At 41.1% G+C, this 13,814-nt stretch overlaps 1 protein-coding gene across 1 annotated transcript in view; it reads right to left on the bottom strand.

Annotated features, from left to right (window-relative positions):
- The window catches only part of LOC109910632 (F-box-like/WD repeat-containing protein TBL1X), a 446,017-nt gene that overhangs the window by 178,176 nt on the left and 254,027 nt on the right, over window positions 1-13,814 (bottom strand). The gene's annotated exons all lie outside the window — the stretch shown is intronic.

The following is a 13,814-nucleotide window of genomic DNA, read 5'->3' as shown; positions in this document are numbered from 1 at the left end:
GAACAAATAAAACAAACAGTGCTGAAATCATTCATCATTAATATGTATTAGATTTCTGCAGCTCCATTTACTTTAATAATAATTGTGGTTATTAAGGTGACGTACAGTTTGCTGTGCCATTCCTTCTGCTGCAACAGTAAAGAGCAAATATCATATATTGCACCAAAATCTGATTGGTTACTGAGTACAAATACAAAATTTAATATTTTTACCATATTTAAAGTCCTATGGCATATGATTCATAACCAATTCAATTTTAAAATGCAATACATCCTGTTTATACCACTTTTGGACAATACTCCTTCCTCCAACATATTACTCCGTGTTGTATATAGTAAAATTGATTTCACAATATGCCAACTACAATGGATGAACATAAAATGGATTAAAAGGCTGTAAGTATGTAGAACATAATTTCTCAAGCCTGAAGCAGTTTACACCACCATAGATAACTCTCAAAAATAGACGTGTGAGATAACTGCATGGCCTGTACTACTCATAAATGCCAACCATGATATCTGATGCTGATCCAAAGAAAAGGCCAAAAGTAATGCAAACACCTTGAACTCAATAATGCTCATCATAAAATAAACGTCACATGGAAAGGAATTCAAAGTTGTAGTTTCATGTTGGAATTCAGCCAACAGCCTTTCAAGCTTTGGTGTTTTTGGTTCAGTGATAACATCTGAACACATGAAATTACTACCTTATAATAATTAATCTCATGTAGCTATAGGAATGCTTTCAATGTAAGAAAAATGTTAAAAACTTAAATTAGGATTAAAAAAATAGTCCCAACTCTGGTGCTATTAACTAATCAGGTATGGGCTTGTGGCAGTATGTCTGGAATCCTTTTCACTGCTACATCCTCCTTCCTGACAAACTGAAGTTCAGTGCCAGAGGCATCTTGCTCAGGTGGCCCGTCTCTTGGTAACAGTACATTCATCGTCAACAGGCTATTGAACTGTGTAGAATGTTATTTAGGCCTATTTCCCTAATCAACCTGTTCTGAGGTCTTATTACACACCCCTGGGGCAGGTGGGACTTCAACCCAGATCTCTTAGTTCAGGGGTTGGGACACTACCACCGCACCACAACAGTCCCTTGTGAAGAATGTTATGCGCATGCTTTAAACTGCTCACAACTGATACATACAGAGTATGAGTCCTAGGTAAACAGAACTGAAAGTATACCTGAGTGATGACGAGCAAAATGGGACTAAAGTACACAGATCTAGTTGAAGAATTAGCACCAGAACAGGCGATGATGGACAGAATGGCCTCTTCCTCATTTATAATTTCTATTTGTTCTACTTTCTCTCTCTGAAGCTACTGATGTTAGCACTGCTAGCCCGAGTGAAATCAGCTAACTGCACACTGACCTCTCTACTCTGAGTGGTTCAATCCCATAACAACCTTTTGAACGATTTAACTTGCCAGTATTCCTCTAGCTGACACAGTGAGCTGGATCTTCCTCTTTGATGAGTTCAAGGCAGGGCATTCGTCTACCATCTGAACCTGTTGTCACTGTGCCACATTTTCCTCGATGTAAACTAATTAGAAATGTTGAGCAATCTTAAAGCAGGATCCTAACCACACACTGGTAGATAGCAGGTTACAATGATGTTGCAATGGAGCCACCTGCAGCATCAGAAGGTGGAGGACCCCCTGTTAAAGGGTGAATAAGTATTTCTAAAACAGTTGTCTTCAAAGTATAAAACGAACACTCTCCAAAAGTCACAGGGCCTCCAGGAAGAGGTTGGGTACCTCATGAAAGACAGAGGTGCCTACTAGTAGCCTCTATTCCCAGGGTATAGATTTCTGTCCTATGATTTACAACTACTTATCTCCTATTGTGAGCAATACTTGAGGCAAATGGAAAGTGAGCTGATCTTCTCCTTCCCTCCCTGTGGAAATTTGCAGTTGTGCTGAGAGTGGGGATACAGCGATGGGCTCTCTTTCCCCATCTCTTCATTTTATGCTGTTCAGGCCCACATCTGTTTCTTCCACGATGTAAGTCTAACCCCAAAAATAAAACTCAATCTTAAATTCTGCACATCCAGCAACATTTAAAGTATTTATCAGGAACCAATGCCTTGTAATGTTTAAGCCTCCCCATGCTTTAATGAACCAAAACATGAAAAGATGAATACACCTTCTGACGCCTTTTCACTCAGTAACAGTTTTGTCTACACTCAGCTTCTGTAAAATGTATTGACTTCAAACCACAGACAAAAATAATTGAGGAGAAATCCATCAGATCAACAGAACCTTAGTAGAGAAAACACACACTTAGCTGGCCAGTTAGTGATGAGAGTCTCTGGTTAGAGGATAACAAGCTAGCAATTTTGCCTTCACCTTTAGCACATTTTAAGAGTCAAATCATGTAAATGAGTAAATGAACAGTAGGAACAGCAAATCCTTAAGAATAAAATCAGCAGTTTACTCCAGTGAAACAGCAGATGTACTGAGGAAAGGAAATGGAATTGAAAATTGAAAACAAGGAATTGTTCTCTGGGAGATTTTACCAAATTCAGTGAAAAGCATGATATAATGGCCATTTTAAGCATCACACATTTGTGTAAAATATGTGACATAGGTCAAGTGCTTTGTAAAATCAATCCATATTTATTCAAAATCTATTGGGAAGTGTATTGTGTTTTAGGCAAATACCCAAGGCCCTGCAAACATGTTTCCAGACGGCACAGATTTGTGCATTAGAGTATTTATGATAATAAATGTCGTGAAGCAGCTAGAAACGGCCGTGATATTTAATATTCAGAACTGTAAAGTAACCCTTACTATTCTTCATTATAGTAGACACTATTAAGAATAACAGCAGGTAGAAGAAAACTTTAATATACATATTAAATACACAGTAAATTGTTATTGCACTGGTTAATCAAGTATTGAAATTAGAAAATTAGGCTATGATGACACTGAAGAACGCTGGTGAAGATACAATGCGTTTTCCAAATTTGTTGACTGAACTTAGGAAAAGACTCAGGGACACTAGAGTAATAAAAAGACAGTATCAAATATGGAACTAAATCTTAAATCAATAAGCTTGGAGAAGCAACTGAAGATAGCGAAGCCTACTCTCACGGGAAAAAAAGTTTGACCAACCAGGAGAGACAGAAATATTAAATAAATTTTCAGAATTGTTTAAATAGTACCAGTTGATGAACCACAATGCAACAGTAATATTCTCACTGCAAGCCCCACTCTACCCATTAGAATATTGGATTAAAAGAATTTTCAAATTAAATGTGAATAATCTCACCCAGTGACTCATCCACATATCCTGATCCCATCAATGAGCAAGATTAGCTGAGCAATTCTCAACAGTTTCTTGGATTACTGCAGACAATGTCAGATTATTGAGTCCTTAATAAATTAATAAGATGATTTAGGATGCAATAGGGTCTACAAATTATACCCTCACCTCCACAACCCAGGTCTGAAGACAGCACAGAATGAACCAATAAAGTATATCTGTAATATGCTACTGCATATTATTCAATTTTGAACATGTCAGCAGAAATAAGAATAGCTCCAACGTAAGTCCTTGTTTTAGTTTTGCTTTGCATGTGTCAAAATACATATTCAGCCAACAATATACTTTTCACTGAATTTATTTTAAACCTTGGATGGCCTCTTGTACATTTCCTGGGGCACCTGTTTCCTGGAATAGGTACAGGACAAAATGAATATTTTTAGTTCAGAGAAATTAGCTGAATTACAACAGAACGATGAAAAACTAAAGCAGTTGTGTCAAAAACATACACACAAGAATCTGAGTGTATTCTATCTTAAAAATGATGTCTTGATGAGGAAATGGAGACTATCACATATTCAGGCAGATGAGAAACGGGCAGAACTTCATCAAGTGGTATTACTGATGTAATTAATGAAAGAAGGTGTGGCAGTAAGCACATGAATTACCAGGAAGGCCATTTGGGAGTCAGGAAAATTCAAGCCAAAATACAAAAACATTTTTATTGGCATGGACTGCATAAAGACATGGTTAAATTTTGCTGGAGGCATAATACATGTCAGGTAATTGGAAAACCTCAAGCAGTGACAAAATCAGCATCCTTAACACCCATTCCTGCATTTGAGGAATCTTTCACAAGAGTCTTAATTGATTGAGTAGTAATCAGTATTTGTTGACCATAACGCATGTGTCTACTAAATTTTCAGAGGCCATTCCATTAGGCAGCATCGCAGATAAAAGAATTATAGAAGAGTTACTGAATTTTTTTTTAAAAAAAGATACTGACTACCCACAGAGATACAATCAGATCAAAGGTCAAATTTTACATTAAGGTTATTCAAGGACGTTATGGATAGCTTAGGAATAAAACAATTCAAATCCACTGCGTACCATCCAGAATCACAAGGAGCATTAGAACAGTGTCATCAAACTTTAAAGACCATGTTAAGGGCTTATCGTCAAGACTATCCAGAGGATTGGGATAATTCCATTTGTACTTTTTGCAATTAGAGACGTGTCTAACAAATCAACTAAATTCAGTCCATTTGAATTAGTTTTTGGGCATGAGGTGAAAGGACTACCGAAATTAATTAAGGAAAAAACTGGTGTCAGAGATCACAGACCACATATTTGGACTATGTGTCAAATTTTAGGGAAAGATTAAATAGATTGGGTGAGGTGGCCAGACAGCATTTGAAAGTAGCACAGCATGTGATGAGGCAGAAAGCAGTCAAGACTGCTCCGCCCAACGCCGACGCCGTCCCCGCCCACCACCAACACCGACGTCGCTCTGCCCACCGCCTCCACAGCCAGCAGCTCCAGAGGAGACGTAGCATCCAGCCCTGCCAAGTCTTCACCATCCCCCCCAGACCTCCCCCTCACAGAGGGCGAACGGTCAGTCCTCTGTAAAGGGCTCACCTTTGTCCCCCTCCACCCACACATCAACAAATACAACTCATGCTTGGATGTTGAACAGTTTTTCTGCCACCTCTTCTTTAAATCGTGAGCCTAACCCTCCCTCTACTGACCCCTTCTCCTGCCTCCAACACACCCCCTCCTACTGGACACCACCCCAAGGCCTCCTACCCTCCCTCGACCTCTTCATCTCCAACTGCCGTCACGACACCAATCACCTCAACCTCTCCAACCCTCTCACCCACTCCAACCTCTCTCCCGCAGAACGTGCAGCCCTCCGCTCCAATCCCAATCTCACCATAAAACCCGCGGACAAGGGAGGCGCAGTTGTAGTATGGCACACTGACCTCTACATCGCCAAGGCCAGGCGCCAACTCTCCGACACCACCTCCTACCGCCCCCTTGATCATGACCCCACTCCCGACCACCAAAACATCATCTCCCAAACCATCCACAACCTCACCACCTCAGGTGACCTCTCACCCACAGCCTCCAACCTCATCGTTCCCCAACCCCGCACTGCCCGTTTCTACCTCCTTCCCAAAATCCACAAACCTGACTGCCCTGGTCGACCCATTGTCTCCGCCTGCTCCTTCCCCACCGAACTCCTCTCCACCTATCTCAACTCCATTTTCTCCCCCTTGGTCTAGGAACTCCCCACCTACGTCCGTGACACCACCCACGCCCTCCACCTCCTCCACAACTTCTGATTCCCTGGTCCCCAACACCTCATCTTTACCATGGACGTCCAGTCCCTATACATTTGCATTCCCCATGCAGATGGCCTGAAGGCCCTCCGCTTCTTCCTGTCCCGCAGGCCCGAACAGTCCCCCTCCACTGACACCTTCATCCCCTTAGCCGAACTCGTCCTCACCCTCAACAACTTCTCTTTCAATTCCTCCCACTTCCTACAGACAAAGGGGGTGGCCATGGGTACCCGCATGAGCCCAAGCTATGCCTGCCTCTTTGCAGGATACGTGGAACAATCCGTCTTCCGAAGCTACACTGGCCCTATCCCCCACCTCTTCCTCCGTTACATCGATGACTGTATCGGCGCCACCTCATTCCCCCATGAGGAGATCGAACAGTTCACCCCACTTCACTAACACCTTCCACCCCAACCTTAAGTTCACCTGGATCACCTCCGATATCTCTCTCTCCTTCCTGGACCTCTCTATTTCCATCTCTGGCAACCACCTGGAAACCGATATCCATTTCAAGCCTACCGACTCCCACAGCTACCCAGAATACACCTCCTCTCACCCACCTTCCTGCAAAAATGCCATCCCCTGTTCCCAATTCCTTCGCCTCTGCTGCATCTCCTCCCGAGATGAGGCATTCCACTCCCAGACATCCCAGATGTCCTCGTTTTTCAAGGAACGCAACTTCCCCTCCACAGTGGTCGAAAACGCCCTCGACCGTGTCCCTCGCATTTCCCGCAACTCATCCCTCACAACCCCCTCCCGCAATAACAACCAAAACAGAATCCCCCTCGTCCTTACGTACCACCCCACCAACCTCCGGATCCAACGCATCATCCTCCGACACTTCCACCATCTGCAATCTGACCCCACCACCAAAGACATTTTTCCCTCCCCACCCTTATCTGCTTTCCGGAGGAACCACTCACTCCTTGACTCCCTTGTCCACTCCACACTCCCCACCAGCCCCACCACTTTCCCCTGCAACCGCAGGAAGTGCTACACCTGCCCCTACACCTCCCCCCTCACCCCCATCCCAGGCCCTAAGAAGACCTTCCACATCAAACAAATGTTCACCTGCACATCTGCTAATGTGGTATACTGTATCTGCTGTTCCTGTTATAGCCTCCTCTACATAAGAGAAACAAAACGGAGGCTTGGGGACTGCTTTGTGGAACACCTATGATCAGTTTGCAACAAACAACTGCACCTCCCAGTCGCCAACCATTTCAATTCCCCTCCCACTCCTTGAACGACATATCCATCCTGGGCCTCCTGCAGTGCCACAACGGTGCCACCCAAAGGTTGCAGGAACAGCATCTCATATTTCGCTTGGGAACCCTGCAGTCCAATGGTATCAATGTGGACTTCACAAGCTTCAAAATCTCCCCTCCCCCGACCGCATCCCAAAACCAGCCCAGCTCGTACCCGCCTCCCTAACCTGCCCTCCCACCTATCCACTCCTCCCACCTCAAGCCCCACCCCCATCTCCTACCTAATAACCTCATCCCGCCTCCTTGACCTGTCCGTCCTCCCTGGACCTATCTATCCCCTCCCTAACTCCCCACCTACACACCTTTACTAGCTCCAACCCCGCCTCCTTGATCTGTCTGTCCCCTCTCCACCTATCTTCTCCTTTATCCATCTTCTATCCACTTCCCCCTTTCTCTCTATTTATTTCAGAATCCCCTTCCCCTCCCCCATTTCTGAAAAAGAGTCTAGACCCGAAACGTCAGCTTTCCTGCTCCTCTGATGCTGCTTGGCCTGCTGCGTTCATCCAGCTCTACACCTCGTTATATCAAAAATTCATAATTTTGCTAGTGGAGATAAAGTATTAGTATTAGTCACAGTGGTAGGTGAACCTTTAACGTCAAGGTTTAGTGGGCCTTATCAAATTGAAAGGAAATTGAGTGAGGTGAACTTTTCAATAAGAACGCCAGACAGAAAGAAATCTCACAGTGTGTCATGTGAATATGCGCAAAGGTACTTTGAAAGGGAAGGAAAGCAAAAGAAGAATGTGGTACTGGTAACAACACAGAGTGAAGAATCAAGTTCAGATGATTCTGAATTGGACATTCCTCAAATTAAACTGGACAATGAAGAAATTCTGAAAAATTGGGATAAATTATTGAGTTACCTTCCTGAGGAAAATCGAAACAACCTGAAAAACTTTTACAATCACATGGAATTATGTGAGAATAAACTGGGAAGGACTAATCTGATTATGCATGATGTAGATTTGGAAATGCTGTTCCAATTAAGCAACATCCTTATAGACTTAACCCTCTAAATTTGGCACAGTATCAAAAAGAGATTGAACGCATGCTCATAGACAACATAATTGAAGTGAGTTGCCACGACTGGAGCTCACCCATAGTAATGGTGCCAAAACCAGATGGTAACCAATGATTATGTGTGGACTATTGCAAAGTCAATACAGTTACAAAATCTGATTCACATCCTATTCCACATTTGGAAGACTGTACTGAGAGGATGGGACAAGCAACTTATATTTCAAGGTTGCACTTAAAGGGTACTGGCAGGGACATTCATCTGAAAGAGCGAAGGAAATCTGACTTCAGTGACACCAAATGGACTGTACCAGATTAAAGTCATGTTATTTAGTACGGAAAACGTGCCAGCCACGTTTCAAAGACTAATTAATAAAGTCATTTTGGTATTACCAAATTGTGTAGTATACATCGGCGACCTGGTGGTTTTTAGTCACACAGAGAAGGAATATTTGGAGCATCTATCAGAATTGTTAAATTGACTTTGGGAGATGGGCTTGATAATAAACCCAGCTAAGAGTGTGTTTGCAAAAACACAAGTCACGTTCCTGGGCAATGTTATTGGACATGGACAGATGGCCCCACGGGATGTGAAAACAAAGGTTATTGGGGAGTTTTCCATACCATTGATGAAGAGGGAAGTTCTACGAGTCCTGGGACTGAGTGGTTTCTACTGGAAGATTGTACCACACTTTAGCAGTGTGGTCGCTCTACTGACTGACTTGAAGAGCAGAAAATTTCAGTGGATAGAGGAATATCAGATGGCATTTGACAGCCTGAAAGCTGTGTTAACCACTGCCCCAGTGCTAACTACACCTAATTACGCAAAGCCATTCAAGGTGGCTATTGATGCAAGTGATGACCGTGTCGGTGCTTGCAAGATGATGATGAGAAGATGGAAAGATCCTTAGAAAATTTTTCCAGAAAAGTAAATAACATTAGAAGTATTCCATGTTTGAGAAGGAGACCTTGAGTTTGGTATTGTTGTTGCAACATTTCAACATTTATATTGCCAGTAATGCATCTGAAGAAGGGTCCAGACCTGAAACGTCAGCTTCCCTGCTCTTCAGATGCTGTCTGACCCGCTGTGCTTCTCCAGCTCCACATTTTATCGACTCTGACTTTCAGCATCTGCGGTCCTTTCTGTCTCCTACTTATCTGCTAGGTTCCCCTTTATCAACTCTGTCATATCCTCAGAGAGATCTAGCAAATCCCTTTCACAAAACCATATTGCCTCTGTTCGATTGTTTTTCTAAATGCCCTATTTCTTCCTTAATAATGGAATCCAGCATTTTCCCAATAGATGTTAAGCTAACAGACCTATAGTTTCCAGTTTTCCTTCTTGAACAGTGCTGTCACATTAGCAGTTCTCTAATCCACTGGAACCCTCCCAGAATTCAGTGATTTCTGGAATATTTTGACCAAAGCCTCTAACATCTCTGAAGCCACTTTCTTTAAAAACCTTGGATGCAGGGCATCAGGGCCTATTGACTTGTCTGCTGGAAGTTCCATCAGTTTGTCAAATACTTTGCCCCTTATGATACAGACTTTCCTCCCAAGATCTTTCTCCCATTAACACCTTACTTATCGGTTATCTTTGGGATATTTAGTGTCCTCTACCATGAAGACCGATGCAATATATCAGTTTAATGTTTTAACAAAGATTTGTAGTTCGGGTTGCGGTTGAAGTTGTTGGTTGGTTTGCCAAGCTGACGGGCTTTCATGCAAACATTTCGTCACCCTTCGAAGTGACATAGTCAGTGCTGTGTAGCCTCCAGTGAAGCACTGTTGTTCTGCCCCGCTCTGAATTTATATAGCGAGAATTCCTGGAAGCCTGGTTTTCAACCACCAATGCAATTAACAAACATGCTGAAATAGACCCCATCACCATGCCACTACAGTACAAAACTGGAAACAAAACTGCCCACCATGACAGACCAGACCATATAAATTCAAAGCGGGGCAAAGCAACAGCGCTTCAACGGAGGCTACACGGCACTGACAATGTCATCTGGAAGGGAGAAGAAACGTTTGCATGAAAACCAGTCAGCTCAGTGAACCAACCAACGACTCCAGTATATTGGTTTCCTGTTCCCTGTTATTTGCTCCCCAATCGCATTCTCTAAAGGTTCCACACTTACTTTAGCCATTTTTTTTTTTTTAAGTACCCATAAAGGTATCTGCTGTTTGCTTTTATTTTTCTTGCCAAATTATTTTCATAATCATTTTTCTCCCTCGTTATTAGCTTTTTGGTCATCCGCTGCTGATTCCTACCATTGGTTTCCACAACTTTGTATGCCTTAGATTTTGATTGGATACTCTCCTTGACTTCCTTTGTTAACCACGAGTGGTTCATCCTTGTCACCAAGTCCTTCTTTCTGGCCAGAATAAATTTTTGCTGAACATTATGAAGTATTTACTTAAATGTGCTGCTATTTCACTTACTTTCCCCTTAGGTTATTTTCCCAACCTGCTTTAGACAACTGTTTCTTCCTACCTCAATAATTGCGCCGGTTGAGAATACTGGTTTGAGAACTGAGTTGCTTTCCTTCTGAATAAATTCAAACTGAATTTGAAGTTCCGCAATGCTGTGATCGCTACCCCATAGAGGATCCAAAAATACGCAATCTCTTATTAATCGTGCCTCATTTAAATTTTACCACATCTAAAAGAGGCTGTTCCCAGGTAGATTCTATAGCATACATTCTGATTAGCAAATCCTAGAAATGATCTTCCACGTCCCCTTCTTTCCCCATCTGATTTGTCCAGTTAAAACAGAGATTAAAAACCACTATGACAAATGTACTGCCCTTCCTACATGACTCTGTTAATTCCCAATTTGTACTTGGTCCTACACTGAGCCAACTTCAGGGGGCCTACAGACGACTTCCACCCATGACTTCTTTCCCTTGCCATTCCTTATTTCAAACTAATTCCACGTCAGGATCTATCGTATCTACATCACTACTCACTACCAGCAAGATATCATCTTTTACTAACAAAGCTATCCTTTTCAGTTTCTCTATTCTTTGAATACCCTTGAAAATTGATTTGGCAATCTTAGTTACTGCACGTTCGTAATATCTATCAAGTCATATTTATCTATTTATATTTGTGTCATTTACCGATCTATCTTGTTACAAATGCATGTATACAGATAAAGAGCCTTAAACTTTGACTTTTTTACCATTATAACTGTCTCTATTTCTAATATATGCCGCACTCTTCTGCATATATTTTCTACCCATTTCTGTCACTGTTTGAGTATTATTAGTCTCTTCACAACACTGCACCTCTGCTCTCTCGTTTCTTTTTGATTCTTTAAACTTTGCATCATTTGAATTTTTCCCCTTCCCACTATAGTTAGTTTAAAGCCCTAGCTAGAATCTTAGTTATAAAAGATTTACCAGTTCACTTACACAAACATTTACATTTCCTGTGAAATTAAAATGAATACTGATTACACCAAACAAATGTCACTGACAACATATATTGCTTAGAAATTGCAACTTATTAACGTACAAATAAATATGATTCAAACATTTTGTATGTTATTTTAAAGTGATCCTTGGTTCATTTATTTTAAATAGATATTTTTCACAAGTAAAACATCAGATGGAGAACTATCACACAAACATATTAAATTCTTATATTAAAATTAAAACAGTTATGAGCCATAATGCATCTGATTTTTTTTAAAAGCAAAATATTTGCAGAAGCAAACAAAATTGTCCACCTGCCCATCTTTGTTGAGTTGAAACCTACATCACAAAATTTGTAGTGCAAAGTTGGATTGCGTTTTAATCAGGCTCTGATTATTAGGAGACATCACTGAAAACAAGTTTTCCAAAATGGTCAAATTAAGTCCTCAATAAATGTCACTCTTATAAATATATTTAAATAGGTTAACACAACACTTTCTTCTGGAAAGAGCTTCTGCAAGTTAAAATATTTCAATACTTTGTGAATTATTTTTGGAATGCAGCAACTCACGCTAACATCTATCAACATGTCTGCATCAGCAATTTTCTACAAAAAGAAATATGATGAATGGTTAGTTAATTTGTTACTAGCTGAGGCAGAAAGGTAGGTAGAAGTATTTAAAATGGAATTAATTCATCCAAAGTGCTGCATCATGTTCTTTTGTGTCATGTTCAAGCATTCCGATGACTCAGTAAATAAATGCATTGTCTAGTGTAGTACCAAACCACACAGATCAGAAAAACTCTGATCCTGATTAAATATGAAATTTGCTGGTTTTGATTGAAGTAATTTGTACACAATAGTATCTTTGTACACAATATCCTTCAGTATCTTTGGGCTAGGGATAAAGAAAATCACCCAGAATATGTACTCCTCCTCTTCATTATCATAATCATCCAAAGATCTTTGCAGGGAGAAAAATCATAACTGCAATGAAATAGATCATGCTTGTCTATGGTGTACTCCATGATTAAAAATACCAACACTCTTGGTCCAGGCTCTCATTACCAGTTAGTAGCCTAACAAGAAACTTTTTTTTTCTTTATTCATTCACGGGATGAGGGTGTCGCTGGGTAGGCAGCATTTATTGCCCATCCCTAATTGCCCAGAGGGCAGTTAAGAGTCAACCACATTACTGTGGGTCTGAAGTCACATGTAGGCCAGACCAGTTAAGGATGGCAGTTTAATTCAATTCAATTCAATTCAACAATTCAAAAATAAAAATGTCAGTCAATACGTAATGACATTGATACTGACCATGGAGAAATTCCTAGGACTGTACCTTCCAGGTTCTGGCTAATAGTCACTTTTGTAGTATTTCTGTCATCACAACAGTGACTACCCCTTGAAAATTCCAGAACTGTCTGGAAAGCTTGTAAAAGGCTCAACATACTTAAACAAGTTTTCCATACAGATGGTATTGGAATACTATTGATAAAAATCACAACAGTAACAGTAAAATTTCCACCTTCCCTGTTCAGTATCAAACTTAAAATGGAGTAGACAAACAGGAGGCTGGAAAAACACAGCAAGCCAGGCAACATCTGGAGGAGGAGAAGTCAATGTTTTGGGTATTACCCTTCTTAAGGACTGGATGTGGGGGTAGGCAGAGCTGCAGATAAAGAAAGCAAGGGGACACCTATCACCACCATTCTGCTACCCTTCCCACCCCCCAACTCTATCTGCAGCTCACTCTATCCCCACATCCAGTCCTGAAGAAGGATAATACCCAAAATATTGACTTCTCCTCCTCCAAATCCTGCCTGGTTTGCTGCGTTTTTCCAGCCTCCTGTTTGTCTACCTTGGATTCCAGCATCTGCAGTTTTCTTTTTGTCTCTTAAAATGGACTAAAACAAATCCCATTAATTCAATGACACACTAATGATATTGTGAGTTTGACCTTGTAGGTGAAGGACTACATTTATTAGTGAAAGCATTCCACTGGTTGTCCATTCTAATGCAAGTAGGCAGTTTCTCAGGTACTTTCCACAAATCATCTAAACGAAGGCTCTTCTCAAAGTTAGAATGCACCTGTTGTTCTTTTATAAAAGTTTCTGTCATGTTGTTAGGTTAGGCACAGACACTGACATCTAACACTTCCCAGTTTTGCTGTTCTATGCTTTTTAAGGCTTACTATGAATTATTTTGTAGCAAAGTAATCTGAATATTTATACAACAAAGATGATTTGGGAAATAATATCTTGTTTCACCATTTTTCTCACCTTGTTCATTCATTCCTTGTCTGTACAAAGATTTTTTTGGAAGTGGCTTTTCAGTGGTCCATATCTCAACTACACTACTCAACCACAGTGTATATCATTATATGTTACTATTGTGTCAAGAAATATCCACAAAACCTTATGCTGAACAGACTACTCAATATCAATCTAGTATAGAAACCCTGAATAACTGTCCCTACACTAACCAG

Source organism: Rhincodon typus, chromosome 6 (assembly GCF_021869965.1).
Source record: "Rhincodon typus isolate 14 chromosome 6, sRhiTyp1.1, whole genome shotgun sequence".
Lineage (NCBI taxonomy): Eukaryota > Metazoa > Chordata > Chondrichthyes > Orectolobiformes > Rhincodontidae > Rhincodon > Rhincodon typus.
The sequence above is the reverse complement of the archived record's forward strand: the minus strand, read 5'-3'. Positions and strand labels throughout refer to the sequence as shown.